Here is an 8,940-nt window from a genome sequence, read left to right on the forward strand (position 1 = left end):
TCTTGAAAAGTTGTATTGGATATTGCTATTCTAGGAGAGTAAATTACTTTTTAAGTATCATAGAATAGCATAAAGATAAAAATTCAGTTCAGTCTTATACTAAATTTGAGACTCTTTACAATGGATGATTGGCTGGGAATCAACAGACCTAGTGTCAAATGCCAGCATGCCAATTTCCAATAATAGTTTACAGGAAAAGTCAACTTGATTCTCAATTTCTTTAACTACCAAGTAGAAATATGATATAAAATGACATTACATGTAAACTAATTATTACTCACTTATAACTATATATAATACTTGTACGCTTAGGTAATACTGAATAACAAACTACCATAAAACTTAATAGCTTACAACAGCAATGATCTTCAATCTCTTGTGAGACTATGTATCAGCCAGGTGGCTCTGCTGATCAGGGCAAAGCAAAGCTGATCAGCTGGGCTGTTCATATGTCTGGATCAGCTATGAACTGACCTGGAAAGGCTACAGCTAAGACAATTGGGGTGACTTGGCTCTACTCTCCCTATCTTATCCTACAGCAAGATAGACCTGGAAATGTTTATGGAGATGAAAGGGGAGCAAGAAAAGAAAGAGTAAAAGTGAAACCGTGTAGGCATTTTTACAAGTCCCTGTGTCAAGTCCTTTAACATCCTGTTGACCAAAGCAAGGCATAGGGCTAAATGGTGACCATGCCCACATGAGAGTCTGTTTAGTGAGAGGAACCTCAAAGTTAGAACACAGAGGGTGAAAACTGGCACATTTAATGAATTCAATATATAAGTGTTTAATAGCAATACTTAATTTTTACTTACACGGAAAATAATATCCAAGTCAAGGAGTTATTTTGAATACAAGTTTAAGTTATTATTTGATAATATTTTATAGTTATTTCAAATAAAGCATGTTGCATTACTTTGCAAGTTTTAAAGCTAATATAGGGCCCTGGATCATTTGAGTCATACTTCCTAGAAAGGAACTATGCAAAGATAAATGGATGCAATGATTACCTTGGATCCAGTGTCCTCCAGCAAAGTGAACAATATAAAGGGAGCATATGAAACAAGAAATAGACAAGTGGACTGGTCTCAGCTTAAGTACTAACTGTGAAAACTAAAATCTCAAAATTCATTTTGTCTTTCTAGTCTCAGTCAGTTAACCTGTGTAATAAGTGTTTTGGCAGGAAGGACATATTTGGGGAATCCTTGCTGTCCCTCATCCTTCCTATGCCAGTAACAGCCATCGTTAATTGGTCAGAACACACTGTTCCTCCCTTGTGATAGCTTCAGAATCTGCCCTAACAGAATACTTCAGATAGCCATCAACAACCAAATAGTGACTGGCCCTAATATTGTGTAGGATGTAGAAGATCTTGGCATGCGTTTTTGTAAGTTTGCTTTGCTTTTGTTTTATTTTTTGATGTAAAAAGCCAATTATTCCTTAATGTCTATTTCACATGACTCGTGTTCCTTTCTATTATCATGGTAAATATCTAGTTCAAGGTTTGTATCAATTTATTCCTGAAGCATTATAAAGATTTCCCTAATAGTTTCCCTGCCTCCAGTCTCTGCCCTCACCATAATTGCAATGGGATACTTCAAAAACTTAACAAGCTTGTAGCATGATGTTATTATTAACCTATTAATAGCTGAGTAACAAAACCAGTCAGGTAAGTATGGCAAGCAGCAAAAACGTACTTCTTTATTTTCGACATAAGCAGTTAGATTGTTAGCATGATCTATAAACTATGCATAATCTAGTCCCTGCCTACCTAACCATCTTCATTTCACTTGCCTCCCTCTTTTTCTCTGCCCTCTAACCACACAGTCCTTTTTTTAGATCCTCAGTCATGCTCCACACACCTACTATCAGCACATAGAAGGTTCCCGAAAAATATTTGTGAAATAAATAAGTAATGAGCTCCATCCAGAGTAACTAAATGGCCAGTGTCAAATAAATGTGCTTACTAATGACAGAGACTAGACATAAATCAGCTTTTCTAATCTGATGTCCAGTACATATGTTTGAGTGAGTGCATTTATCAAAACACAACACTGCCTTTCTGAATATTAATTTATTATTTTAAAGAAGGAAAGGGTGATAGACTGGATAAAGAAAATGTGGCATAGATACATCATGGAATACTATGCAGCCATAAAAAAGGGATGAGTTCATGTCCTTTGCAGGGACATGGGTGAAGCTAGAAACCATCATTCTCAGCAAATTAACACAGGACAGAAAACCAAACACCACATGTTCTCACTCATAAGTGGGAGCTGAACAATGAGAACACATGGATACAGGGAGGGGAACATCACACACCAGGGCCTGTTGGGAGGTGGGGGCTAGGGGAGGGATAGCATTAGGAGAAATATCTAATGTAGATGACAGATTGATGGGTGCAGCAAACCACCATGGCACATGTATAACTATGTAACAAACCTGCACTTTTGCACATGTATCCCAGAACTTAAAGTATAATAATAAAAAAAACCACAACATTGCCTTTCTGAATATAAATTCATTATTTTAAAGAAGGAAAGAGTGAAAGGAAGGAGAGAAGAAAGGAAGGAAAGAAGAAAGAAAAAGAAGAGAAAAAATACATTTAAAAAAAGAAATGAAGGGAAAAAAAGATAAAAAGACAGATAAAAAGAAAGACTTACAGAATTACAAGGACAAGTCATCACTCTTGTAGTTCCCTTTAATGGTATCTTCAGTGTTTGACCAAGACTAATAAAGCTTCTCTGTGAAAGGAAATATATAAGCTGGGATTAACTGAAATGAGAAGTCTTAAAAATCACCAATAATTTCCAAGTAGTCTTAAATGGAAGGCACTTTAGTTTCTGAGATGAAGGTTATTCTTGAAGACTTCCAACCAACTCAAAGAAAAGACAGCCAACATTTTGTAAACTCTTCTTTATTTGTTGCGTACTGACACCTGTTGGTGTCATTTGTTGGTATTTGACACCTGTAACTTATTTTATACACACAAGAACTTAAAAGGTAAATACTCGTATTATGTTAATTTTATAGGTGGGAAAAATTAAGACATAGATAAGTTATATTAATAAGTGGAGAAATACTCTTCCCCAGTCCTCATGTGAAAAAAATAATTGTAGTATACATTGTTAGCGAGAATATAGAGAAAGGGTACTCACATATATTGATGAAGGGTCATAATTTTATACAACCTTTCTGTAGGACAATTTGGCAGTAGAGGTCAAAATTGCAAAGAGCTTATCGTCTGGGTGCAGTGGCTCACACCCAGAATCCCAGCACTTTGGAAGACCAAGGTGGGAGGATCAAAGCTTTGTAGTACAATGTTTAAAGATTGATGCCATTTCTTTTTTTTTTTTTTTTTTTTTTTTTGAGACGGAGTCTCGCTCTTTCACCCAGGCTGGAGTGCGGTGGCGCGATCTCCGCTCACTGCAAGCTCCGCCTCCCGGGTTCACGCCATTCTCCTGCCTCAGCCTCTCCGAGTAGCTGGGACTACAGGCGCCCGCCACCATGCCCAGCTAATTTTTTGTATTTTTAGTAGAGACGGGGTTTCACCATGGTCTCGATCTCCTGACCTCGTGATCCGCCCGCCTCGGCCTCCCAAAGTGCTGGGATTACAATCGTGAGCCACCGCGCCCGGCCTGCCATTTCTTTTTATAAGTCAAATGTCTGTGATTATAATTATCTAACAGAAAAACATTAAATTACATAATATAAAAATGATAAGTGATACACAGAAACGCTCCTATACAATGGATCAGGGGATCAGGATGGAGTGAGAGGTGACCATGACATAAAAATTTTACATAGTATTGATTGATTTTTTGAATCTTATTTTTCAGGAAACATCATATATTACTTCTATAATTAAAAAAAATAGGGAAAACATTCAGATTTCACCAATTTTAACCATAGTTTGTGGCCCTGACATTCAAAGCCTTCAAGTAGAAGGGGTCATAGATAGAATGTAGCCCACTTGTGCACACACAGAAAATTTTGCATCCACAATGCAACAGATGATACTCAATCCTTTAATTGGATCCTTTGAGTAACAGGCATTTCTTTCCATCATTCATTCGGTTGTTCATTAATTGAACAAAAGTATTTCAGTACCTGCTCTGTGTCTTTTTCATGCCTTTTCCAGATCTAATATTCCATTTTTCCAGATCTAATATTCCATAATCATATTTTTACTTACATTAAAATGGCATAAGAGTAGGTTACTAATATATTAACACAAAAAGGGTAATATGTTTGGAAGAGTTTATGGTGTTTAAAAGAAAATAGAACATATTTAATTTAATATTTATGGAAATATGTAAAAGATCTAAATAAAAGTTGGAAAAACTAACACTCTCCTTTCTGTAGTTACAGTTTTGTTTATACTTTTAATGTCTAATCTCCCAAATATAATTTTCTTATGGAATTTATTACTTTTTCATCTCCAGAACCCAGCAACTTTCTTGGCATAGAGTAAATACTCCACACAAACTAGTTAAATTAATTGCCTTATTAAAAATAACTAAGATAAATGTAAAACATTTTCAAAAGCATAATATGTTACATAGGAGGCTCCATTTTCTGGTGAAAAGAGCTCTGAGCTTGGAGTCAGCATTTTTGGGTTAAAAACCATCCTCTGCCTTTTATTAGTTGCTTAACCCTCTGAATGTCACTCAGTGTCTCTGAAATTGATGTCCTTTGCAGTAATCAGTGGGTCTACATATTTTTTCTAAATAGTTTACATAGCTACTTTCAAAATCAAATGGGATAATGGACACTGTGGGTTTTAAGAGTCTTTGAGTTTACTATAAATATTAGCAATTATTAATGTTACATATGCAAATAAATTAATTCATCCATCACTCCCTCGGCTAGATTCCTATGGCACGATGTTAGTACTTGCTTATAGCTTATTCATAAGGGTCATGGCTAGTCCATGAAGCTGAGCTCTGTGAAAGGAAAGGCTCTGTTTTTTACACTTTGAATCCACAAAACATATTATTTTACATTTATTATTATTTTTTAAAAATTAAGGAAATGTTATTGATCTATAATGATTTGAGTAATTAAAGTGATATATGTTTTACTATTATCATTATCACTATGACAAAAGTGGAAAAACCTCTATAAGTAAAATAAAAATGAACAAAGCCAGGAAAACAAATGCCCATAATACCAGTTTTTAAAATAGTTCATCTTGAATTTTTAGGGTATAGCGTTTCAGGCCTTTCTCTGAGCATTTTTGAAGGCTTGAACTGCAGAATGAGAGTCATCTAAGAGGTGCTTGTAACACTGAACTGCTTACATAACAGTTCTAAACTTGGTGATTTGCTCATGTTCAAAATGGGAATAATTGTACCTCAGGAAGTGATTGATGGTTAAGAAATTAGCACATGTCAATTGTTTAGTACAATACATATTGTTTCCTATATTCTGAGGGTCTTCAAATGTCAATGAATATACTTATCCAATACTGTATTAAATGATGACATATTCCAATAGAATTTATCTAAATGGATGTGCAGTGTGAGACACCTCTCAGTCCTCCCATTTTCAGTTTTTTCTACTTTCTCTCTGCTGGCTGATTTCTCAGCCATATTTTGCTTTAAGGCTCCACTTACAGAACTACTGCTTCCTAATGACTCTTCTCCAGTTCAGATTCCATTTTACTCTGCCTTTCCTTACAACATACCTACAAGGATAGCAAACTCCAGGCCAAGCACTTATGCTCAGCAAGACAAATCTGACTGCTGGCATGGTCCTTTGGGCGGCCATCACTTCTACTCTGTTGAGCTAATAGGATAGACAGCAAAGGGCCAAGATGTATTTGGCTCCAATTCTTTGAGATACCTCAGTGTTCTACCTGGGAAGGGAGTATAAGGAAGCAAAAAAATTCAATATTCCAGTAGAAATTCTCACCTTAAAGTCCTCCAGAACAGTGTGTTTCTGATAGGGGTCCGATGCCCTTGGTTGTACAGGCTGCAAGGAGATGCGTTCTATACACACTTACAAGTTCTAGTTTAAGTCTTGAGAAGCTGTTACTGAAAAGAGTGGTTGCCGCTTAAGAGGATGACACATTCCAGTTCTAAAATTAGTGCACAAAATCTGGAGTTAGTATAGATGGGTGTGATTCCAGCCCTTGTAACTTACTTACTATCTCTGTTATCCTGTGAGAGTTTATTAACTTCTAAGCCATAGTTTGTTCAATTGTAACATGGTTCTAATAAGAATACCTACCACACTTACTTTGAGGGCTATTGTGAAAAGAAGGATAAAATCATATTTATGATGTGATTATATATTTTGATACTTAAAATATTCCAGTTTCCTTAATCTTCTAGTGGCAACATATTGCTTTGTTTGGTTTGGTTTGGTTTTTAAGAACAGGCTGTCCCCATAGTGAATTCACCCATTTTGGATTGTTCACTAAAATATTTTCACTATAGGTTGAAGCATGACCTCATCACATCCAATTGGTGTGTGCTATCTTCTGGGCTACTGTGACTGAGGTCCAATGGCCTGATTTTGGATCAACCTACCTCAGGATGGCTATTAAAACCATTAGGGAAAAAATGCTTTCTTGTCACTGGAGCTGCTCTGGACAGTAGTGTGTGACCCTGTAATTGCCATGAACACCACTTATCGGGACCCTACCTTGAGTGAAGCCAGCTCAGAGAAAGACACTGCTGAGTGGTGGAGATGACATTGAAACTTTTGTTCAAAAAAACAAAATCAGTTACATAAATCAATAATTTCCCTTTTGTTCTTAAAGAAAAATGTGTGTTAAGTTTTCTGTCACTTGTAACTAAGTGAATAAAACTAATAGAAATATTATTTTGCCATTTTTAGATAAACAAAACAAGTCTAAAAGAAGTCAGGTTACTGGCCCAATGCTTAGAGCTAGAAAGTGGAACATCTACGCAGTTTAGCATGCAGTTTCTAAAGCCTAGAGTACTGGGTTCAAGCACTTCAGGGTTCCATTACTCATTAGCTATAGGACCTGGGGCAAGGTGCTTACATTCTCTGAAGTTGCAGTTTCTTTGTCTATACAGCGAGGATCATGGACCCTAGCTTATAGGCTTGTGCTTTGATATATATCCTTTAGAACCTAGAAGCATTAAATAATTTTTAGCCCTAATAACAATAACAACAATAAAAACAATAGCTAAGAGTTACATGTATGTGAGAGTTATAGTAATCCCAATTATGTAATGATATCTAATATTATTTAGATCCAAATATAGGGCTCTGATATTTAATCTTGTACTTTTTCCACTATGACTATTTTATTAGGATGTATGATACAAAGGGGTCAAAGAACTATGAGTCATTGCATCCCAAAGCCTAAGTGACAGGACTTTTGTTGCTATAATCCAGGCCTGAGATTCTGAGAATTACAACTAGGTGGTGACAGTGGGAATGGAGTGAAGCAAGGGAAGAGGCTCTCCAGGCTTTTGAAGCCTCACTGGTCTGCTGGCAGCCATTTGGAAACATTGCCATAAATTTCCCTGTGCTTCAGCACCACTGGCCTGACCAACTCCCTGGAGAGCTCATCTACTCCCTACTTACGTGAATTCCTCTGAGGGCATAGTGGCAGCATGGAGTGGCAGAGACACCACCTTAAATCACCAGCTTCATGCTCCAGCCCAGCTGCTCGCCTATTTCAGAGGCAGCTTGAAACGCTGCATCACTGTCTCTGAGCAGCTTGGGGGACGATGGATGGCACAGACTTACTCAGGCAGCTGCTGGGATCTGTGTTTGTTTCTTCTCAGTGGGAGCTGGGTTCTCCTGGCGATATCTCATTCCTTAAGAAAAGAAGAGTCACCCTGACAGCAATTCCATAAAAAAAAGAGGTGGGACCTGAATGATGAATCTCAAAGGATCATGAACCGCTGATTGTGCTCTCCAGTCTGAAACTAGAATCCAAGATTTATTATAATTAGTACAGGCAGTGTTTAGGAGCCTAGTGTCTGTGGTCAGGCAGATCCCATCTCTGCTGCTTACTAACTCTGGCGATCTTGGAATGTATTAATCATCTATACTTTGTTCTTCTGCTGTCTAATTTTCAACATTTGTAGCAGTTAACTTTGCCACAGTAATTGTACCTATTAATCCAACCCAAAATGCTGTGGCTAAGACAAAAATCACTTATTTTCATAATCACCGGGCATTGGCTGATTGAGGCTGGGCTTCACTGGAGTTGAACTCTTCACAGGCTGCAGAATTGGAGGTAGCTCTGCCTCACCCTGTTAGTGGTTGTCTGGGTTGGCTCTGCAGCACTTGTCTCATCTTCCTAGGATTAGCATGTTAACTAGGACTCATTTTTCCTCTGGGATGAAAAAGGCAAAAGAGATCATGTGAAAACATGCAGCTACTTCAGGCCAAGGAACAGGTACACTTTTACAATTGCCCTACATATTTAGCCATAGAAAATCAGATGTCCAAACCTCGAAGTCAAGAATACAGGGAGAGAAACTTATCCCAGAAGGAGCCTATGGCAAGAGTAGGGATGCAGGGGAGGGGTGAAGAATTGAGCCAACATAACTCTGGATTATTGAGATGATTCCATAAGATAGGTATATAAAATGCTTGCTTGACACACTCCTTCGCAAATAGTAGGGCACTTAATATATGACACTCAAATTATTTATTTTCTGTTTTGCTAGTCTGTAAGCTCAATAATGTAAACTCTGTGTTGGTCATTTGACTTATTGCTGTCAAATCCGTTCCTTACCGTTCTCTTTCTTTGTTCTGAATCACCAGAGAATGACATTACAACATTTTCCATTTTTTTTTTTTTTTTTTTTTTCTGAGATGAAGTCTCACTCTATTGCCCAGGCTGGAGTGCAGTGGCACAATCTCAGCTCACTGCAACCTCCACCTCCCTGGTTCAAGCGGTCTTCCAGCCTCAGCCTCCAGAGTAGCTGGGATTACAGGCATGCACCA

The sequence above is a fragment of the Hylobates moloch genome, unplaced genomic scaffold (assembly GCF_009828535.3).
Source record: "Hylobates moloch isolate HMO894 unplaced genomic scaffold, HMol_V3 SCAFFOLD_10, whole genome shotgun sequence".
Lineage (NCBI taxonomy): Eukaryota > Metazoa > Chordata > Mammalia > Primates > Hylobatidae > Hylobates > Hylobates moloch.